This window comes from Coturnix japonica, chromosome 25 (assembly GCF_054131305.1).
Source record: "Coturnix japonica strain WE chromosome 25, WE-NBRP24, whole genome shotgun sequence".
NCBI lineage: Eukaryota > Metazoa > Chordata > Aves > Galliformes > Phasianidae > Coturnix > Coturnix japonica.
The window spans coordinates 493479-516252 of NC_140687.1; the positions used below are offsets into that span (position 1 = coordinate 493479).

At 44.2% G+C, this 22774-nt stretch overlaps 1 long non-coding RNA gene and 2 pseudogenes across 2 annotated transcripts in view; 2 read left to right on the plus strand and 1 right to left on the minus strand.

Moving 5' to 3' along the window:
- The window catches only part of LOC146756820 (uncharacterized), a 188625-nt pseudogene that overhangs the window by 77058 nt on the left and 88793 nt on the right, over positions 1-22774 (minus strand). The window lies entirely within an intron of this gene.
- LOC146756821 (uncharacterized) lies at positions 5788-10505 on the plus strand. The gene is made up of 2 exons (XR_014937213.1): positions 5788-5919; positions 10234-10505. It is a non-coding gene; the product is annotated as an uncharacterized LOC146756821 (long non-coding RNA).
- The window catches only part of LOC146756822 (uncharacterized), a 37849-nt pseudogene continuing 28796 nt past the window's right edge, over positions 13722-22774 (plus strand).

The window sequence follows — 22774 nt, forward strand, 5'->3', positions numbered from 1 at the left end:
TGTGCAGTGGAGCTGTGATCCCCTGCCCCAGACAGCAGCTGTGGCAGCACAAGCCCTGCCGGGGGGCTCCTTCCCCCCTCACGTCTCCCGGCAGCGCCCTGGGCAGCTCCCCGGGCAGGCTGAGTGCTGAGCCTGGCAGGCGGCAGAGTCCCATACCCGGCACACAGCCCCTGGGGCACAGCAGGGACCCTGCTCTGCAGGACAGCCCTGGGCACCCGCCTGCAGCCCCGGCTGCACAGCCTGCAGCCGTGCTGGGACATGCAGCTCCCCCACACACACACACCCCGTAGCTCTTATGCTGCAGCACAGAAGCCCTCAGCTGGAGCAGAAGGCATTTTCCACAGTAAAGAAACATGCATTACCTGCAGCCAATCTGCTATGGAATGTCGCATATTTTGTTAACCCTCTATTAAAAGCAGCTGCATTGCCTACTGCATGAGACTTACCGTGTTGTGGTTTGTGAGCGATGCTCCTTCATAGAGCTCACAGCCTGCTCGCACAGTACATAACTTGTAAGCTCACTCCAATTTCTCTCCTCTCTTTCTGTCACCTGCAGGCTGTGCTGTGCACAAGAGCTGCTCCTGGGCACAGCTGTCTCTCTACATCTCTGCCCACTTTTATGAGCTCCCTGTGTTTTAGGAGCCCAACCCAGCTGAGCAGTAGAGGATGTCATTTTTATCCTTCCCACTTGTCTCCCCTGAGACTTCCCTGCATCATCATGGCCAACAGTTCCTGAAAGTCAACAGCATCATGACTGTGCTTTGGAATATGTTGAATTTAACAACAGATTTCAGGTGGTCAGTGACTAATTCCTGACATGTGGTGAGGCCTGTCAGAGAGTGCTTGCTCAAAGAGGGCACTCATACAAGTACAGGATATCATAGAACCATAGAATCACCAAGGTTGGAAAAGATTTAAAAGATCATTCAGTCCAGCTGTTCACCTATCACCAATAGCTCCCACTAAACCATGTCCGTCAACACAACATCCAATCATTCCTTGAACGCCTCCAGGGTCGGTGAATCCACCACCCCCCTGGGCAGTCCATTCCAGGTCCCAAAGTTCAGGACTTGGCATTTGGTCTTGGTGAACCTCATCCCATTGGCTTCAGCCCAGCTCTCCAGCCTGTCCAGATCCCTCAGTAGGGCCTTGGTAACTTCAGGCAGATCTACACTCCCAGCTAATTTGTTGTAGTTTGCAAACCTACATAGGATGCACTCAATGACCTCATCCAGGTCATCTGTAAAGGTTCTGAAGAGGACAGGCTGCAGCACAGACCCCTGGGGAACACCAGGTAAGCACACAGGTAGGAGTCCAGGCTGGTCTTGAATACCTCCAGAGAAAGGGACTCTCCAACCCCTTGTGCAGCCTGTTCCAGGGCTCTGTCACCCTCACTGTAAAGATTTTCCTGCACACATTTGTGCAGAACTTCCTATGCTCCAGTTTCTGACCATTTCCCCTTGCCTTGTCTCCACAGACTGCTGAAAAGAGCCTGGTCTCTTCTCTTTGACCCCACACCTCAGATTTGAGCACTGACATGAGAGCAACCCCCTGCACCTTTCCCCTGCGAGCAGAGCATAGCAGAGCAGAGACAAAGTCCCCATGTATCATGCAGTGTTATTCTGCTTACCAACAGAAGAGGCCAGTCTTTCTCTATGCTCCATCTGTGGCATACTCCAGAGTTCAAGGCACTGCAAAGCCATGGCACATCTATGTTCTTGCAATGATGACACCTTAGTATGCTCTGGGCTCTCATTTCAATTGCATCTAAATAAGTCTAGGGTCATACCAGTTGACGGGAAGCTGGCAAATGTTGTCTCATTGTAAGGAAGAGCAGGAAAGATGACACGGGCAACTCCGGACTTGTCAGTCTCACTCCAGTGCCTGGTAAAAGTATGGAGAAAGTGATGGTGGGAGTTATGGACAAACAGCTGAAGGACAATTCTGTCATTGGTTGCAGCCAACGCAAGTTCCCGAGGGGAAGGTCCTGTTTAACTTCTGATTCCTTTATGACACGATTATCCATTTAGCTGACCAAGGGAAGCCAGCTGATGTTATCCCTGAGGATTTCAGTAGAGTTTTTGAGACTACTCACAGCACCCTTCTGGGCAGAATGTCCTGCATACGGCTAGACAGAAACAGAATGTGGTGGGTGAACGGTTGGCCAATATGTCAGGCCAAACAGACTATAGTCATTGTGTTTCATCAGGCAGGTAGCTGGTCATTGTCAGGGTTCCCCAGGGCTCCATTTTAGGGCCACTTCTCTTTCATGTTTTTGTGGATGACTTGCATGCAGGACTAGAAGATGTTCTGAGCAAGTTTGCTGATGATACAAGACGAGGAGGTGCTGTTGTCTCCACTGAGGGTGGAGAGGACTTGCAGAGAGATGTGGACAAGTCAGAGAAGTGGGTACCAGTTGGTACTAAGCACCAAGTGCATAAAGCATAACAAGAACAAGTGCCTGATTGTGCATTTTGGTAGGGGCAACACTGGACATACACACTGACTGGATATGGGACATTGGAGGGTGGTCTGACTGAAAAGGATTCGGGTGGGGGTCCTGGTCAGCATCAAATTGAATGTGAGTCAGCAGTGTGCCCAGACAGCCAGGAAGGCCAATGGTCCCATAAAGTGCATCAAGCAATTTATTGCTATCTGGGTAAGGGAAAGGATTGTCTCCCTCTGCTCTGCGCTGCTGCAGCCTCACCTGGAGCACTAGGTGCATTTCTGGGCACCGCAGAAGATAAAGTGCATCAAACTATGGGAGAGTGTGCACAGGAGGGCACTGGAACTGAGAGATCTGAAGTTCAGAGTTTCATTGGAACTGATTGCTTGTTCAGACTGGGCCCTTCTCACAACCCACATTCTGCGATGATACACAGGGCCCATATGGGACGTGAACCTCACACCGTCCTTGCACCCAGGCAGAGCCTGGTATCTTCTGTTCCCATGTCTTTCATTAAACATCATACAGACCTCCAACCCACTGCCCCAGGAAGGGCCCTGAGCCAACATAAGAGACAGGATCTCCATGCCAAGGGTCTGGGAATCAGGGCTTGTCCTGTTTGCTTTTTAAGACAAAGAAGGATTTTCTTAGCATCAGAGCCACCATGCCAGTGCCTTTGCCTGACTGGAGTCATGGCTTCCAATTATCTGCTCTAACTAGTGCCTTGGGAAGCTTACTTGGTAATGGCCCTCAGTGGGCCTATTAGTACTCCAAGAATCTTCACTGTTACTTCTGACTTTGTCGTGCTGAGTTCTCTGTGCAAACTTCTCTCTGCACTGGAGGTTGATGGACTCAGCACCAAATGCGCCCTGGGGCCCATTATTAACTAAAGAGTCTCTTGTGCCTTGTGCCTTCTTGTTGTCTTCTTCAGGTTTTCAGAACGTGTTCAGCAAAATGGAGAGAGCTTAAAGAGCAAGAATCTAAAATGCATTTAATGTCTGTTTATTTATAGTTTGTTTTATACAAGAAGTTAAAGAAGCACTTTGCAACTGATGTCAATCCAGGATGTCCCCAGTGAGTTCTATTCTGTTGCTGTGTGGACAAAGTTCCTCCTCAACCAATCCACCCCGCTTCTACTCACATTGGCCCCATGTGACTTCACAGAATCACAGAATCACAGAATTGTAGGGTTTGGAAGGGACCTCTAGAGATCATCGAGTCCAACCCCCCTGCCAAAGCAGGCTCCCTACACCATGTCACACAGGTAGGCATCCAGGCGGGTCTTAAATATCTCCAGAGAAGGAGACTCCACCACCTCTCTGGGCAGCCTGTTCCAGTGCTCTGTCACCCTCACTGTAAACAAGTTCTTCCGCACATTCGTGCGGAACTTCCTATGCTGTACTTTCATCCCATTACCCATAGTCCTATCCCCACGCACTACTGAAAAGAGACCAGCCTCACCACTATGGCTCCCATACCTCAGGTATTTATAAACCTGGATCAAGTCCCCTCTCAGCTTTCTTTTTTCAAGGCTAAATATATACCCCTTGGTATCCACTCCATTAGTGTCTGCCATATTGGTGTCCACCATACTGGTGTCCCCTCCCTTGCTGTCCCTCCCCTTGGTGTCCCTGTCCCCTCCATTTCTGTCCCCTCCATTGGTGTCCACCATATTGGTGTCCGCCATATTGGTGTTTGCCATATTGGTGTCCCCCCCCTTGCTGTCCCTTCTATTGTTGTCCTCCCCATTGGTGCTCCCTCCAATCATGTCCCCCCCCTTGATGTCCTCCATATTGTCGTCCCCTCCATTGTTGTCCCCCCCCGCTGTCCTCCATATTAGTGTCCCCCCCATTAGTGTCCTCCATATTGCTGTCCGCCATATTGGTGTCCACCATATTGGTGTCCCCTCCATTGATGTCCCTTTCATTGGTGTCCCCTCTATTAGTGTCCCCTCCATTTGTGCCCCTCCATTGATGTCCCCCCCTTGCTGTCAGCCATATTGTTGTCCCCTCCATTGTCGTCCCCCCCCTTGCTGTCCCCCATATTAGTGTCCCCCCCATTAGTGTCCCCCATATTGGTGTCCCCTCTATTAGTGCCCCCTCCATTGATGTCCCCCCCCTTGCTGTCCACCATATTGTTGTCCCCCCTATAGTCGTCCCCCCCCTTACTGTCTCCCCTCAGTCCTGAGTCCTGCCCTGACTTTGACATTGGAGCCATCATGGTGGTCACCACCTGCAGGAGGAACAGCAGCGGCTTTTTTGGCCTTTTTGAGGCCATTTGTGGCCATTTTGTGGCTGCTTGGAGGCCGTTTGGTGGCCATTTTGAGACCGCTTGGAGGCCACTTGGAGGCCATTTTGAGACCATTTGGAGGCAGTTTTGAGGCCATTTTGAGGCCCTTTGGAGGCCATTTTGAGACCACTTTGAGGCCATTTTTTGGTCATTTTGAGGCCATTTTAAGTCATTACCTGTCACCTGGCTGCTCCTCCTTTTGCCCATGGTGCCGCTCACCTGAGGGGAACAGACGCCCATTGAGCATCATTTCCTCACTATTTCCCCTCAAATCCACCCCTGGCCGCCTGATTTCTCTCCCTCCCCCTCCACTTCCCAGAATAACACCGTTATCCCGCTATAACGAGGCCCAATGGCGCCCATCCCGCCCCAAGGCCCTTCCCGGCCCAACCGCCATTTTGCTTCACCTCAGCTCCCGCCCGACGCCTTCCTGCCTTTTTCACACCTCGCGCTCTGCGCCTGCGCCGCGCGGGGGACGCTGGGAGTTGCAGTCCCCGGAGAGACGTAACGCGGCGCAGCGCGGGGGATGCTGGGAGTTGCAGTTCACGGCGCGCCGTAAAGCGCAGCGGGGTGCGGCGCTTTTGCGACAGCGTCGCCGTAAAGTGCGGAGGTGTTGGCAGCCCCGTAGGAGGAAGCGGTGAGTGGGGACAGACCGGGACCGGGGGGGTCCGATGGGGGGGGATCGAACGGCGGGGTCCAATAGGGGGGGGATAGACCGGGGAGGGTCCAATGGGGGGGATCTAATGGGGTGGGGGTCCGATCGGGGGGGTTCAGTGGGGGAGGGGGAGGGGTACAACGGGGGGATCCAATGGAGGGCGGGGGGATTCAATGGGGGGGGGATACAATGGGGGGGGATCTAATGTGGGGGGGGGTCCGATGGGGGGTGTACAACCGGGGGGGTCTGTGCTCTGTCTCAGGCATACAAGCCTGTTGGAAGGAGTGCATTGAGGCTGCAGCGCCCAAATGATAAACCTGAGTTAGCTGTCACCAGCAACCAAGCTTACGGTTAATTTCTGAAACAAGATTAGTGATAGTATTTCCACACAGCTGGCACAGAAGCTTCTTGGATTACAGTGCTGACAACACACATTCACCAGAGCCAGCAATTACAAAAAAATTCCCCACCCCCACCAGACCCTGAAGGACAGAGACCAATTTAGGTTTCTTCACTCTCACGAAGGGGAGTAAGTAAGAAGTTTCACTCAGTAATTCAACCTTACAGAGGCTACTTAGTAATTCTGTGAATTTAAGGAATTATAAAATGATGGATAAAAATCAGAAGTATTTTGTATTTAAATATATGTATACATTATACAGTTATTCTAATGCGACATCAAATGATTACCATTTTGCCCACAGATGTGAGAACTGTTAAGAGAAAATATACTTGCTTTTAACCACTGTAGATCACCCATGGCACATACCTAAGGACAACATAACAGCTGAAAGCAGTAAATGGGAAAAACACTATACAAAGTATACAGATTGGGCTGCACGTGCGTCAAGTGATTTATTAACACAACAAGGTTGGGGGGGAAGAAGAATTAAGTTTGATACCTGTTGTCTTCGTTTCTCCTCTTCAATTACAGCTTTGGCTTCTGCCTCTTTCATCTGTCCAGACATACAAAGTGATAAGTAACTGTTGTAAAAGCAGGTAAAACTATTATCTTACAGAGCCATAATTTATAGAACAGTTCTCAGAAAAGCAAGCAAAACCTTCACCAAGTGAGCTGTGAGCTTACTCAGATTCTAAAACATTCTGTGAAAAACCTCTATCAATTCATGTTTGAAAAACACGGAACATAAGAGACGCTACCATGTTATAAAACTAAACTTCTGACTAACTGGAAAATTCAAATGACAAATATAAAACCTGGGGAAAATATAAATATATATATTCATTAATACCAGGGAAAAATTCCTTAATAAAGTCACTCTAAGCTTTCAGTAACTCAGTCCTCAATTCAGCACACTGTACACTGACGGGTAAATCCTTATATATGTATGTAATTTACACTCACACACTTCATTCCAAGTAGTTAAATATGCCCTGACTGCTAGAGCAAAAGGAAATCTCCACTTTTGTACCAAATGACATATTGGATAATGCATACTCATATTGTTCTACTGCTCTTGTTGTAATGGAAACTGTCAATGCAATTACATTTGCTTCACCATCAGAAAGTTTTATGAAAAATAAAACCTGGAACTACAACTGATCACTCTACAGAACTGTTACATAGCATTCAAGACAGCGAATTAAATGCCAGAAACTTAAAGGAAAAAGAATGGCACAGAAAATATTAAAACATAAACATACAATGCATCTGAATCACAGTTCCTGCATTATTTTCATCCTACAATAACAAAAGAATGCAACGCCTAACATACATAAAGAACAATGGGATGGACTGGCTCCTGAATCACAGAATGGCCTGGGTTGAAAAGGACCACAATGACCATGGAGTTTCAACCCCACTGCTGTATGCAGGGTCGCCAACCACCAGACCAGGCTGCCCAGAGCCACATCCAGACTGGCCTTGAATGCCTCCAGGAAGGGAACAACCACAACCTCTCTGGGCAACCTGTTCCAGCACATCAGCACCCTCTGTGTAAAAAACTTCCTTCTAATATCTATCCTAACCCCCCCCTTCTTGTGCTGGTGGCCCCAGGCCTGGATGCAGTACTCCAGATGGGGCCTCACAAGAGCCAAGTAGAGGGCATCTCGCTCTCCTTGCTGGCCACCCCTTTTTAAATGCAGCCCAGAACACAGTTGGCCTTCTGTGCTGCAAGCACACACTGCTGGCTCATGTCCAGCTTCTCGTTCACCAGGACCCCCAAGTCCCTCTCCACAGGTCATCTCTCAAGGAGATCTTCCCCCAGTTTGTACAAATATCTGGGATCGCCCCAACCCGAGTGCAGCACCCTGTACTTGGCCTTATTGAACCTCATTAGGTTTCCATGGGCCCACTTCTCCAGCCTGTCCAGGTCCCTCTGGATGGCTTCCCTTCCTTCCAATGTATCGACAGCACCACTCAGTTTGGTGACATCTGCAAACTTGCTGAGGGTGCACTCGATGCCACTGTCTGTCATTGATGAAGATGTTGAAGAGCACCTGTCTCAAGACCAACCCCTAAGGGACACCACTTGCGACCAGCCTCCACCCAGACACAGAACCATTGATCATAACCTTTTGGCTGCATCCAGCCAACCGATTCCTAATCCACTGAACAGCCTATGTACCTGCAGAAGCCCTTCTTGTTATCTTTCACTCCCCTTGCCAAGTTCAGCTCCATCTGTGCCTTGACTTTCCTAATCCTGTCTCTTCACACATGGACAACAGCTCTGTATTCCTCCCAGGCTATACAACACTGCTTCCACTTTCTGAACATTTCCCTCTTTTCCCTCAAGTTTAAGCTGCAGGTCCTTGCACATCCATGATAGCTGCCTGCCTTCCCTGCTTGACTTCTTCTGCAGGGGGATGGAGAGCCACTGTGCTTTCAGAAGGGTGTCCTTAAAGAGCTGCCAGCTCTGTTCTATACCCCTGCCCTTAAAGTCGGTTTCCCAGGGGAAGCTGCTAAGAGATGTTTAACTTGGATTCATCAGGTAAAAAGCAGGTGATTGACAGGACACAAAATCCTGAAGACAGTGAAAGTGCCAAATAGTATTTTTCATTACACAAAAAGGCATATAGATGCAGCAAAGCCATCAAACATTAAGACACCAGCTCTATCTCTGAAATTCCCTCAGTCGGGCATCACTACAGTGACGGCAGTACCAGTGTGCTGGGTCAGTGTATGCGTATCTGCTGCTTGTACATGTTTCTTGGACCTCCAACTCTGCAGCCACTTAACACTACCTTAGTAAAATTAGATCTCAGAGTAATAGAATGCCCTAAGATGTAATGATATGATTGACAACTTGAAGTTAAAAACCATCTTGATCTCAATAATCAGTATATATATGTATATATATATATTTATGTATCACATTTTGCACAGTAAAAATGGTAATTAACTAAGTAAGGTATGCACAGATGGAATTTGTTCCTACAAACTTAAGAGCTGTCGAAGACTAAGCAGAAGGCACACCAGCTCATGCTTAAGAACACCGCAGCTCAAAGAGCGTGCTCTGTGCAAGCAGTTACATTTGTGGATTTTCAGATTATTTTTTTTTTTAAATTGTTAAACCATATATGAAATATCACTAACAATTTCATTTCACCTAGACAATGTCAGAGTGTCTCATCAGAAAAACACACAAAGGTCTTTTTAGTCATGAATACCTGAAATAGGAAAGTTTGGTTTGCAAAAACTGCAGCCCTATCCCTCCTGGTATTTCACTGCCATCTAATGGCAGAACATCAGTTCCAAAAGAGAAATCGGCCAGTGAACACAGAATGTAGCTTCTTTTGTACGCTGCTGTTGTCGTATTTGTGTAAGATTCCTGCACACGTTTGTGCGGAACTTCCTATGCTCACAGGAACCTGTAGTCATTTGCTTGATGCATTAGAATATTTTCCCAGTTGAATTCAATGGTACAGATAAAAAATAGGAAATATTATCTGCTGAAGTGAAACTGCAGCTGATGCTGCACCCCACTGAAATGTGCTCCTTTGTTGATGCAGACTTCTATGAATTCACCCCCCTTCAATGCACTCCATGCCCAATAAACTCACTTCCACACTTCACTAGGATGATATGTTACTGCTGGTTTTTCCAGAAGTATATTCCAAGAGTCTTGGTGTTCAAGCTGATTGCAAAGGTGTAGAATTTGATTTACAGAGTACGTCTTAGAACTTGCCTGACAATCCTGAAATTCTGAGCAGAAACAGACAGATGTAGCTTTTACAGAATGAGGTTTTGGGTTGAATATTTAAATTATATATATCAGTATATTACATATACTACTAAGTTGATAAAAGTTAACCAGCTCATGCACCACTTCCTCATGTTTCCATAAAAGGCCTAGAAAAACAATGTGGATATTCTGTCTCTTTAGGTGAGATTATGCAGCAGTTTCTTTACTTCAAACAAAATTATTGGAGAGCATCCATGTTTACAATGAGCTGAAAAGCACATGCAGTTGCTGAAAGCTCTCTGTAATTGTGGCAGTCACCTAATACTGTGTGACAGGAACACACAAGATAACACTTTGCTAACCTTCAAAGTAAAAGTAAGGCCTAAATGAAGTGCTTCTATAGCTCTCACTAGCAGTAATGATTTTATTATAATTGATTAGCACTTCTTGGCTGAAGAGGAAATCTCCAGTTCCAATGTACATTAAAAATAAAGAGGTAATAGAGCATTACCTTAACACAGTGTTTCATCAAGTGAGTTGACACTATCTACAAGTAGTGCAATTCTCAGCAATAAGCCAGATTCAATAGTCCAAAAATTAAATGTGCAATTAAACTGTACGCTGAGTTACACTGCATTTCTTGCTATTACTGTCTTGAAAAAATAACGATCTGCCTGTTTTTTCCAACTTTTCTCAAGGCAATGAAGATAACATAACTAAAATGGATACACCACCTCAGACGCCTTCCGTTTCATTTCCTTGCATAACGCATCACACTCCAGGGAAACTTGGCCTTCTTGTATCTTGCTGCACTGTACTTCCTGTTAAGTATAAATTGAATTGTTTGTAATTCATTTCCCTATATAAAAATTTAATTATAACGTTCATTTTGTTGGGAAAATTGTAAAACAATTTTATTCGGTATATTTACAGAATGAAGCTAATAAATAAATATTATTTGAAACTGTAACTGTATTCAAGCATCCTTTTCTATTTTCCTTCTTTCTGATCAGCTAAACTAAAACAAGGATAAATCAAATGGTTCAGTTTAATTTTTCTTGTCTTTTTTTTCACTTGTTTATTTAAGACAAAGCAATATAACCTTGTGAACTCTGTTACAAAAGATACCATGCAAAGTAACTAATAAGTAACTCTTCTGAAACTTCGTATCAATTCTCTAAACTGGCTGAAACTACAGGGCAAGGTCTGGCCATGGGAAGATCTCCCCTACTTCCTTCTCCTTCCTCCCCCTTACATTGAAGGCCAAAACAGCAAACAAACAAACAAACAACAACAACAACAGAAAAAAAAAACCAAAAAAAACCACCAACAAAACCAAAACAGAATACCAGCACAGAGAGAAAGTTATAATCTTATAATCTATACTACTAGCCTATGAAGAATTTTGTCAGGAAAGCACAGTAACATAGCCAGAAGCTATTCTGGTTTTCATGCTTTCTGACAATATGCAGAACAATTTTCATAGCATACAGCAAAATCCAAAAACTAACTTCTTCAGAGCAATTCCAGCATGCTAAGATAAACCACCTGCCTAGATGGTTAAGAATATGGTCCACTACAAGTTGTGGGTTACAAATTCAAGTGGTTTATACGACCTTGCATGTTTACATGCATAGCCTCATGATGCAACAGTTAACTTCAACACCAGAAAAGGAAGAAAAAATCCTCCTGTTTTGCACTCAAATTATGAGCTCCTACATTTGATATTAATTGTGATGGTTCAGATGAGGCATATTTACAGAGCAGCTTGGAATACGTGTCCTGTCAACCCCCAACTTCACCAGTAGTATACACAGACAGAAGACTGGTAGAGGAGAATTCAGCTGCAAATATTAGGTACTCAATTCTGTTTCTCCTTATCTTCAAGATCACAGGCTGCAGGCACAGAAGACTAAATATACAGGTACACTATCCAATCCAAGCTAAGAAAGAAGTACACTATCTGCTGTAAGAATGCAGCTCCAAGCAAATATGCATAAGGACCTTCTGGAATCAAAGATACCCTAATTACGATCTCAGGCAAGGGCAGATGCATAAAGCAAACGTTAAAAGACATCATCTTTCACACTACAGAAACGAGTCATATTTCTGCAGTCAGATTAGCTGCAACTAATACACAGTCCAATTATCAGTGGCTTATTGGTTCTACCATCATTTACCCTCTACACTGTAGCTCTCTGTACAAAAGAGAGCATGGATTTGGGGCTTGACCTGGAAACAGTGAGATGATATTTAAGGTGGGGATAGTGTTTTCTTCTCTTTCTGAAGGGAGACACCATTTCACTAGGAATCAGAAGGATCACTTCGTGGCTATTTAAATAAGTGGGCTGTCATCATATAAGAATTAATTTTTATTAATTATATAATTAACTCATAACAACCTTTCCACCTTATTAAAATCAAATTTACAAGATTGAAGGGGGGGAAAAAAAGTAACCGTCATCATATTTAAGGACCATAAAACTTTCAGAATAGCAGATCTGGAATGTTCCATTTCAGGCCACTGTAAAAGTGAAAAGTGAGCATCCTAAACATTAATTTCATTGCTTCTTGCTACCACATTTCAGTTGGACATCCACATAATCACTGAAGACATCCCGGCACTCTGGGACAATAAAATCTGAACTGGTCTGAAATAGCTATACAGCGTCAGAACTCAGCAGAAGATGATAACACATTTCAGTTTTCCAAAAACAGTATGAAAATTAGGGACAGCAACAACTAGATGTAACAGAGCTATCATGGAAATACCCATCTTCCTTATTCAATTAAGTCTGGCATAAGAAACAAGACCTCAAAGATCATCAAGTCCAACTGTAAACCTATATCTTAAGGAACAAGAAGCAGAAGTATACACGCAACCAATGATATTATTGATTTTACTGAACACAGTAGAGTAAGAAAAACTGAAATTAGTAAGAGCACTTAGTCACAACAAAATAATTTATCCTCAGCAGAAGTCAACATTTCAACTTACAAATAAAGAAAAGCTAGTTATTTATAAGCAGAGACTGCTCAATTTGAAGCACGTACTCTGGGCATTGTCATCCTTTCTCTTGAACATGCGCCCTGCAAGATCTGAGATTTCTGAAGACATTTCTTGGAGAAGCTAAGAACTCTGGGGAAACTGCATCTGTGTGGAAAGCTCAGAAGTTAACCGGGTCTTGAAAATAATTTAAGCATGCTTTGTTCAAGCCAGATAGTGAATTTTTCATTAAGTTAACACTTGTCAAGAGGTCACAGCAGCCTCTGGTTTTCCCCTCATCACACTTGATAGCTATAAGCTTTGTCCTTTATCTCTGCTGAAAGCTAAGGATGCTGATGCCTCTGTTTGCTTTAAGGGCCTCAGACAACCATCAATTAGGAATTCAAAACATCTGTGACTGTTCCAATTTATGTAATTATAAACTTCTCAGTTCCTAATGAGGAAAATGTGCTTTGACTTCTTAAATCACTCCAGATCATCTGATTATTTTCCTAATGGAACTACAAAAATTGAAGTGTGCTTGAAGAGAAAGGTATTGCAAATCTGGGAGCTAACATTTTCTACAATGAATTTTATGTTCCTTAGTGAATATTTTGATTGTTCCACCCAGACTTTCAGCTGCTGTTGCTGCTCTGCTCAAGTAACTGATTCTATTCCAGTCTTGGCCAGAGACAATCCATGTACACAAGCCTAGGAACATACAAAGAAAATGTGTCACTCTCAGAACTGCAACTCCAAAACTTACCTTTTTCAGTCGCTTACAAGGACACTTGAGTTTAACCTTCTGGCTGCAGTTCAGAGGACAATCACCTGAATGGCAAATCTCTTCACACCGGTGACCACGAGGCAACTACAAGCAAAACAAGAAATACCCCACCAATGAATAACTGAAATTGCATGCAGTCTATGAACTAGTTTTATTTCAGACACAGCAGCTAAACAGAAAACTCATTCAGCTCATCAGGTTTGTCTTCCTACCTGCAAAACTGGAAAGAAAAAGGTCAACTTATTTCACTAGTTACTCAGAGTTTTTTGGTTCACATAGAATTATTTATCTTTTACTGGGAACGCTTGATCAAAAACCAATTTTTTCTTTCAAATGTTACAGGAACAGTCATCTCCACAATGATTCATATATCGACTGCCCTAACTACCTGTATGATGGAGGAATAAAAGTAGATGAAGTAAGAAGGAACTGAAAACTGAAATGAAGTGTGATGTGACCCAGCCTGACCCACAAATTGCTAACAAGAGGGTAGAATTAGAAGCAAAAATACCACAAAACTAGTTTTTATGTGCAAGAACCTTGCAAACTATGCAGGAGTCAAATACAGGCCACCAATATTCTTACACCTGAATTAATTTCACTAAATCCTAAATTTCTGCATTTGGTAAATTATCCTGTTTTTGACATCTGACAAATAGCATTTCCTTTTTTTAAACTATCAGTGAAAATTTTAACACTTATAATGAAACTATTATTATTCATTACTGTATATTATTATTCATTACTGGGATAATTTAAATATGCTGCTGCCTTTTAGGGATGTAACAGTGTTTCCAGAACAACATTAGAGATTAAAAAAATAATTCACAAGAATAAAAACAAGTTTTCTTCCACAGCGTGTTGGGAGCTCAACTGACCTTGCTCAGGTCCCAAACAAAATCTTCATAACGATGATTTTTCATTTCCAATTACATAAATCAATACTGTCCAATACTGTTTATAAACAAAGGCAATAACTCATGTAAGATACCCAACTGATTCATTTATAAAGGTAGGTTTAAACAATATCACTCCCTGTACAGAAAGAGTTGGGGGAAAACACACTGACAAATGACCACAGAGTCTCTTCCAGGATCCCACCTTAAGAAGCAAGAGCTTTTCCATTCATTTACATTTATTTTATCTAGCCATTAGTTCTTATCCACAGACTGAAAAACTTCTCTACTGTCCTTCCATAACAGGCTCTTTATTCCCATAATATTCCCTTCATTGAATTCCAAGCAGCTTCAATCAATGTTTCTTGAATACAGTAGCCAGAACTGCAAGTAATATTCCAGCTGGAAGAACATTGTACAATGCCTTAATTGCAGCTTATTCTCCACAGAATATCTTTCCCTATACATCTTCCACTCTCATGTTCACTTCTCTCCAGTTATCCATGCTGCAACGATAAGGATTTCTACTGTCTCCCAGGAGGGTTGTTATTGGCCTTGACATGCCCAGTCTCACTGGTTTTTCTGTATCTGTACCATGTCCCAAACGCATGTGTTCTGCTGCACATGCGTTTCCTCAGTTGTCACCTACTGACAACACACCACAAATTCTCATAAGAAAATCCCAACGAGTTTTTGGTGCCAAGGTCATTACTGCAAACAATGCAAGACTAGCCCTCAATTTGAGCCCTTGGAAAATCCCCTTATTGCCAACATTTCTCGTTCCAATCACTCCTGCAGGAATTTTTGTTGTTGCTTTTGGCTTTTGAGGTGGTTGACCTAAATAAAAAAAAGAACCACAAGCAGTTGTTTCCTTCAGTAAACACCAACTCTCGCAAGGATCATCTCTTTTACATGAATTAGCTGTTTACTGTCTGGCACAGCCTCAAGAGCACAAGTGAAGTATGACATATGGGACTACATCTCTTCTCTTTGTCTGGAGGAAAAAAGGAATTGGTCGTTCTATCAAAGAAGGAATTCAGTTTTGTCTGGCACAACTGATCACCTGCAAATCTACTTGAACTCTGCCTCATTGTTAAAAGATGGGTTAGATGCTCATGATTAAGCCTTGCACATGCTGAAGTCAGGCATGCTTCCATTAATAATGTCAAAGCCTGAACAGTTACATACCACCAGAGCACAGCACAGGAATATACTTAATGCAATACCAAAAATCGTATTTGCTTATTGAGTTCATACACAGCTCACATTCAGTGGGATGCAGGACAAGAATGAAGCTGACAGTTTCAGCTGCTTCTCAACCCCTCCAGTGCAAACACAACATAAACTCATGGGAAGCAGTTCTATGAGTGGCAAAACAACAGCCCCAAGAGCTAAGAGAACAGAAGCAATCCAACCAGTTCTGCCAGATAAGTGCTGTAGTGGGAAGGGAGGTGGTTTTGTCCATTTATTTTTTGCAAATGTTGAGGTGCTAAAATAGAATGTGTTTATCCCCTTAGATCTTTTTCACTGTAAATATTCTGTTGTTAATAGCTAGTAAACTAAAGGCTGAAAAGAACAGGCTTTATATTTGTCATAGTAAGCCCATTAAAAGAAAGCAGTATAACCCACAACTCTGAAAACAATCAAACAGAAATCTTCATGAGCATTTTCCACTTTGGGAATGCATTTAAATCCTAACATTATGCCTGGTGATGACAAAAACCGTCAACATTTATGGATGCTTAACTAATCTTCACCAGCAGGTAATAAGCTATCTGTTAATGCACACATGAGAATAACCCCACTCTTGAGCAGCTGTCTCAAAGTTACAAACAAAAGCCAAGCTTATCACTTCCAACCCATGGGGCAGACTCACCGGTTTTAAAGTGTAGCTCTGCTCTCAGAGCTCTGTGAAAACCTCTACTGCTGAAGCTAGACACTGAGAAGGATACATGCTTATGATAGAAGCAAAGCTTTCATTGCACAGTAATAAAATGTAATGGAATACTGGCGGGGAGGTTCAACCTCTACTGCCATCCCACTAACATCTGCCTCTGATGTCATGGGCTGACATAATAAAATAGGAGGCATTACTTTCAGAGCAGCCCTCATAGATGCATCACAATGGGGTCCCATGTTTTACAATAAGATAATAGCAGAATGCACAGTAAAAGCACAAAGTACTGTTATTTTGTTGAAAAAATAATAATTACACGGAGCAAAGAAAAACATGTTAAACAGACCCACAACGACTGGTAATGGACATGTAAGCAATGGAAACAGATATGACTGTTAAAACTTTCGTTTAAGATCTGTCCCAAAACATCTGCTAACGTGATCATAAGAATTTAATCACCCCTGATTAAAAAAAGTTACATTTCCTTCAACAGGATATTTAGCTATTGCTACCAAACAAAGCAAACAAGTTTTTAATTAAAGCTTCACATCCAACAGCTGTAGCAGTATCAAAGACTTTGCTTCTCCCTTTAAGCAGATAGGAAATACGAGCTGTACCGCACAACATTTGAAGTCTTTCTTAATAGCTCAATACTACCACATGCAAAACAAAAGCACGAAACCTGGCAGGACTTTTCAATTCCTGCTGTATTTTTCCCAAGGCACCAGACAATACAGCTGATTTTCATAACCCTTGGAAGAAGCACAACACCTGCAATTCAAGTACAATGCTTTCCACCATTTCCATTAATCAAAAAGACAAACATCTCAAAGCTTCAGGAGAATACTGTATTCCATTGAACCTAAACTGCACTATGCCGAACGTGGTGGAGTTACAGAATACACTGATTTTTAATAAACATTAGTTTTCCTGAGCTCTTCTGGTAAACCAAGCTCAGATTCTGACGCTGAAAAGGAAATTCTCATAAAAACTAACCTGGTATTTACTTTTGGGCTTCTAAGATAACACAAAAACATTTCAGATTTGGTGTTGAGGAGACAATTCTATTTAGGCATGAAGAAATTAAGAAGAACAGAGAGTACTTCTGAGGTTATCAGAACAGGACTAGGGAAAGCAGGAGGAACAGAAAAACAAGGACAGGAACTACATGAAGCAGGACTGTGCTAACACATTTCAAGAAAATTACTAAGACAGAACTAGAAACACAGGAAGAGAAGAGAATGTATTTTTATGTAACTGATTACACTACAAAGTTTTGCATGTAGATGAAACAAGATAAATCCATATCTACAGGAATGAGAAGAGTTAACCAAAAGCCTTATCCAACTAAAACAGACCCTGCTGTCCTGAGTCTTCTGTTCACATCCCACTGAATTCAATTCTAAAAAGGCCCTGCTCTACAAACAATGCAATTCTGAATTGCAGACTTGAATTCAGTAGTACTACTGGATGGATTTTAAACCTCAGACTGAGTCTTGGGAATACATCCAGAAAAATCTCAACAGTTAACATTAATCAAAATCAAAGAAGAGATATGGAAAAAATCTTTGAAGGGAACCTGAAGTACAGGAACACACAGTTCATGTTAAGAGATTAGAAGTACTCCTGAAAATAAAGAGGAGGAAGCGTTGCAGCAAATAAAACCAAAGGAACAGAGAAGGAAATGGAAGGACAAAAGTTAAGAGGTAAACAGTGAAATAAATCCCCTGCCGGGAAGAGAACTTTCAGACATCCAGGTGAGAAGATTGTGACAGATGGATTCATTTACTCAAGTAAGACAAATAAAGAGGATGTGCAAAACGAAGACATCACAAAGACAAGGGCAGAAAGCAGAAGATGCAAGTAGACACACAGCAAAGAGTCCAGAATTTCTATTGGGGTTTCATGGATTTGTTAACATAACCTTGTCTGAAAAACCGAGACTCTCGGGAAGCAGGCAGGAATACTATCAGTTTTGCAAGTTACTCAAAACCAGGAAAGTCTATCTAGTAAAAGACTGGACACTTCTGAAACCAGAAAATAATGCAACACAGGTTTTGAATCTATGTCTATTCAGTTGAGGCAGAATTCAGGCAAGGTGAGACAACAGATCTCAGACTAGAGGACTCCACAGGCAAAGCAGCACAACGGAACAGAAAGCAAACAGTGCAGAAGGACAAGCTGAATCAAATTACTTCTGAGTGCCAACTACATACTACTGGAGACAAAGTACAAGGCCAAAACAGAGTAAAAAACCAATAAACAATTTCAGGATTAAGTATTCTCAACCCTTTGAAATTATGCACAAGCCTTTTCTTTACAGCTGGGAAGCAGAATTTCTGAGAAATTCTGAAGTGTTTAACAGTGGAAACACTTTCCAAAATATTCCTGACTATTCACGTTTTTCCTCTTTGTAAATTTCCTAATTCTACTGTAAGGAAACAGAGTAAAGAAAGGGCTGTCACCCTTGCCACAACTAATGACAACTAAAGAACAAAGGCACAATAGTAAGTAATACACAGATTTCTGAAAACACACAAGCAGCACAGAATAACAGCACTGGGAGGGACTAGGAACAAGTCATTTTGCCCATCCCTCATGTATTACAGCAAGAAAATCCATAACTAGACTAACCCTAATACATGTTAAGCTGTTACTGATGAAAATTCTGTAGCTTTTCCAACCTATTCTTCCCAAGCTCTACAAGCTTTACTACTCAAAGGCAGTAACTAACACGAATCTTCCTAACTGATACAACCACTAGTTCATAGCCTGTTTGCCATATAACAAGTTTACTATTCTTCTTTACAGCAACCCTTCATATAGTCACATACAACAAAGCAATTAACTCCTTTGTCTTAAGCTTCAAGCTACTCAATATGTTTCACTAGCACAGTCAGTCATTAAGAATTCATTTTACTTAGGCCCCGTGCAGTTGTTTTTTTTTTCTCTTTTCTTGTTTCCTAAAACTGTTGTGCAGACAGTGATCACTGACCCTGCGCAAGAAAAATCACAAATACACTCCTCTGTATTTGTCCCAACCAAAGAGTATCCTGTTGAGAAAGTCTGTTCAAGATCAGTTTTCAACCACATCAAAGGACATACTCTTCCTCATTCAACCTCAGCAGCTTCAAGCTTCAGCTTTCAAGCCATGAATGAAGTATTCACTGATACTGTCCTGGAGTCCTTAACCCTCATAGAATAAAAAAATCATTACGGTTGGAAATACCTCTAAGAACAAGTCCAACCATCAACCTATCACCACCACGTTTGCAGCGTTTGAGGCACGGACTCAGATGTGAACGATCCAAATCGTTTATTACAAGTTCTCACATCCCTTATAGACCTTCACAAGTTGTTATTTTCTAACTTTCCCGTCCGCCCTTACAACTTTCCCAACCACCTTTACATGTCAACAAAGCATTCTACAGAACCCTTTTCAACTGTCCATGCAGGCACGTATCCAATCAGAGCTGTGAGACCCTTCTTCTCCTTGCAGAGGTGTCCTTGGTTCTCATGCTGTTTATCTTGCTCCACAGCTGCTGCTCTGAACAGCTTTTCTTGTATTCCCACAAGTACCAGTGCAGCCACCGCCCTCAGGCACCCTGGCCATCCCTTACTCACTTCCTTGGCAATTTGCAGCTCAGGGGTTTGGCAGATGACTTTTTTCCTGGCAGTCCTTAAGGTTCAAAGTCCAGCTGTAATCTCATTTCCCAAATATGTCACTTCCTGTTGAGTTATTTGTGCTTTCTGTAAACCAAGAAACTCAGCAAACTCTCAGTCTATTGCACACAGTCCTTTTGTTGCTGTGGCAGCCACGTGCTGTAGTAAAGTTCCACCCTAGGATGGAGGATCCCAGATCTCAGGCTCATGAGTTGACCATCATTAAGCTGTTCTCACAACCCTGGGTAACACTGTCCAGGTTAACTGAGACTCTTCTCCCCATATCAGGGCTTTCCTATTCAAAGGCAAATAACCTTAGGCTTCCTTTGGCCAAACCAGGCAGAAGAGACATCCCTCAAATCCAGAAGGTAAACTCCATCTTTTCGTTCCTTAACTTGGTTAATAAAGTGCACGGATTTGCCACCACTGAGTGTATCCATTCAACTATTCTAGTACTTGCCCTCAAGTCTTGTACCAAACTACAGCACTTGCTATCAAAATTGGAATCCAAACTCCAAAAAGTTACCTATTATTTCTTTTATCCTCCTACAGTCCCATACCCTCAAAGGGCACCGCTTTACCCTGACTAGGCAAGCTCTTGCTTTTAACTTCTATTTAGGGCTTCATTTTTGGCCCTGATGCCCACACCACTAAGTGTATCATATTTGAGATTGCTGTAACTCCTGGGGGTACAACATTGTTTTGCCCAGTTTGTGTTAAAGCCAGAGTTACAGTTTTTAATCAGTCAATATTGTTGCACTCTTAGCTCCAGTTTTATTCAATTTCTTGCCAGAGTAACCCGGCAGGTACAAGAATTTCTGTATTCCTGCTTGTTTTCTTAGCTTATGTTTAATTAATCCAAAAAAGGAAGCCTTTTCCTGTTGGGCAGTAGCATCTACACTGTTACAAAACCATCTATGGGTAGTAAGAAGCACCCATATCCACCAGAAAACGAACCTCAATATCCTGCTTTCCTAAATGCAATTTCCCATTGCAGTTTGCACACTGCTTTCCTTCCAGTGAGGTGACCCCCAGGTACATTGCCCGGTGCAACTCAAGGGTAGGTATGGCCAGCCATACGGACCACAAACCCACACAGAACCTCAAGGTATCGCTGCACAGAAGACTTATTAGGACCCTTAGACAAGGATCTGGGGAAAGTCGTATTCTTACAGCAGCTTCTGGGTAAAGCTCCTAGCCACAGCTCGGTTCCATTGCAAGAGTTCTGTTCAACACAGAATGTCCTCTGGTGCTGTACCGGAGATTGCCTCTTGCTGGGACATACTCGTGGGGGAGAGCAGTAACAGGAACGCCAGGACAGCAAGGGAGGGATGCCTGATGACAAGGGTGTGCGAATGTCCCCAGCGAAGGAAGCAAAGAGAGCCGGCAGAAAGCGATGCTTCATTAGCGTAACAAAACACAGCCCCCATTCCTCCCTCCCTCCTCCCCCGCACCCCTTCCCTTCGCCATCCCCCGGGGGCAGATGTGCCATGAAAACGAGCTCTGGGCGTGATCGTTGTGGGAATTCCTGCCTTCCTGAGCCTGTGCGGAAGAGGCGAGAGCCTGGCTGGAAGCCATCCGGGCAGCACCGCGGGGGCAGGAGGTGCACCAAGGCCGTCCTGCGGCCAGCTCCGGGCTGAGGGCACTCGGCGTCCTCTGCTCTATGCGACTCCGAGGAGCCCGGCTACCTGCACCAGAGCTGGGAGCAGCCTGCTCCGCACCCAAGGTAGGTGCCCTTCGTGGCTCGTGCAGAGGAGCGCACGCTTCCTGCCCCCTGCCAGCAGCACCGGGAGAGGAGCGGGGAGCGGCCCCGGACGGGGCGGAACCCGCACTGCCGTACCCCAGGCGGGACCCTGGTCCCGGCTCCAGCTCCCGCTCAGCGCAGCAGGTTTGCTGGCCCAGACGGGCTGCAACCAGGGCGGCAGTTCATGCAGCCCGGGCTGGGCTCCGAGGGGCACGGGAACGGGCTGGGAGCTGGGACAGTGAGGAAGGGAGCAGAGGAGGTCAGCGTGCTCTGCTGCCCGGTTGGATCTCTGTAACACAGCGCAGCTGGGGCTGCAGTTCTTCCTCTGGGCCACGGGAGACACGAGACGGCCTCGCTCTGCAGCTGTGCACGCGTGGATTGACGGAAGCTTTAAACCCCCCGATGCCTCCTCTGGAGTGTCTTAATGTGAAGCCTCCAAGTGGAAATTTGCACTCGCCCTGCTCCTCCTCCCCGGCAGCCCCCAGCTTCTCTTCGGGGACCCTGCGGGCAACACGTGCCTCTGGCGACCCTTGAAATGGCGTTACCTTTTGTTTGCTGAGCGCTTGCCTGATGGCTCAGCTGGGGTTGTGCAAAGCCCTGGCAAGGCTTTTGTTCAGGCTGTCCCGGCAGCTGCAGATGCCTTGAGCACACAGCTGCGGGCCCTGAGCACGTTCAGCATCTGCAGCAGCTCCGGCACTGGGCTCTGGAACAGACGATGAGAAGCTGGCAGCCTGTGGGCTGACTGGAGCACGCGTTGAGAACACGGCCGAGCAGCAGCAGGTCAGTAAAGCACAGCCCAGGTGCCTTCTGCAAAGGGCACGCGCTGCTGAGAGCGTCCCCTGGCAGTGAGCGCAGTCTGCGTGCTCGGCTGAACAGGGAGGGAGGGAGGAATGAATTTATTGATATCATGCAGGTGTCCTGGAGTGCTCTAGCAACTGCTTAACAAGGCTGTTGTAACCACGTGGTTGTTTATTGCCTTAATTGTTCTGTTTAGCACTGCTGCTATTCGATAAGTTGCCTTCACGGTTCAGTTAAAATTCCCAGCACAGCATCGGCTGGTGGTGGCTGTGACCGTCACAGGCTGGTTTGGCTGCAGTGCTGTCAGATACTCTCTCTTCTCAGGAGATGGAAAAATAATCTCCATGTGGTTGGATGTTTTGTTGATTTATTGCTGTGTTTAAGTAAGCCATCCTATTTATTTGAGAAGTGTGAACCATCCAGTTGACTCCTCGCCGTTTTGCACTTCCTTACCCGAGGAATGTGAGC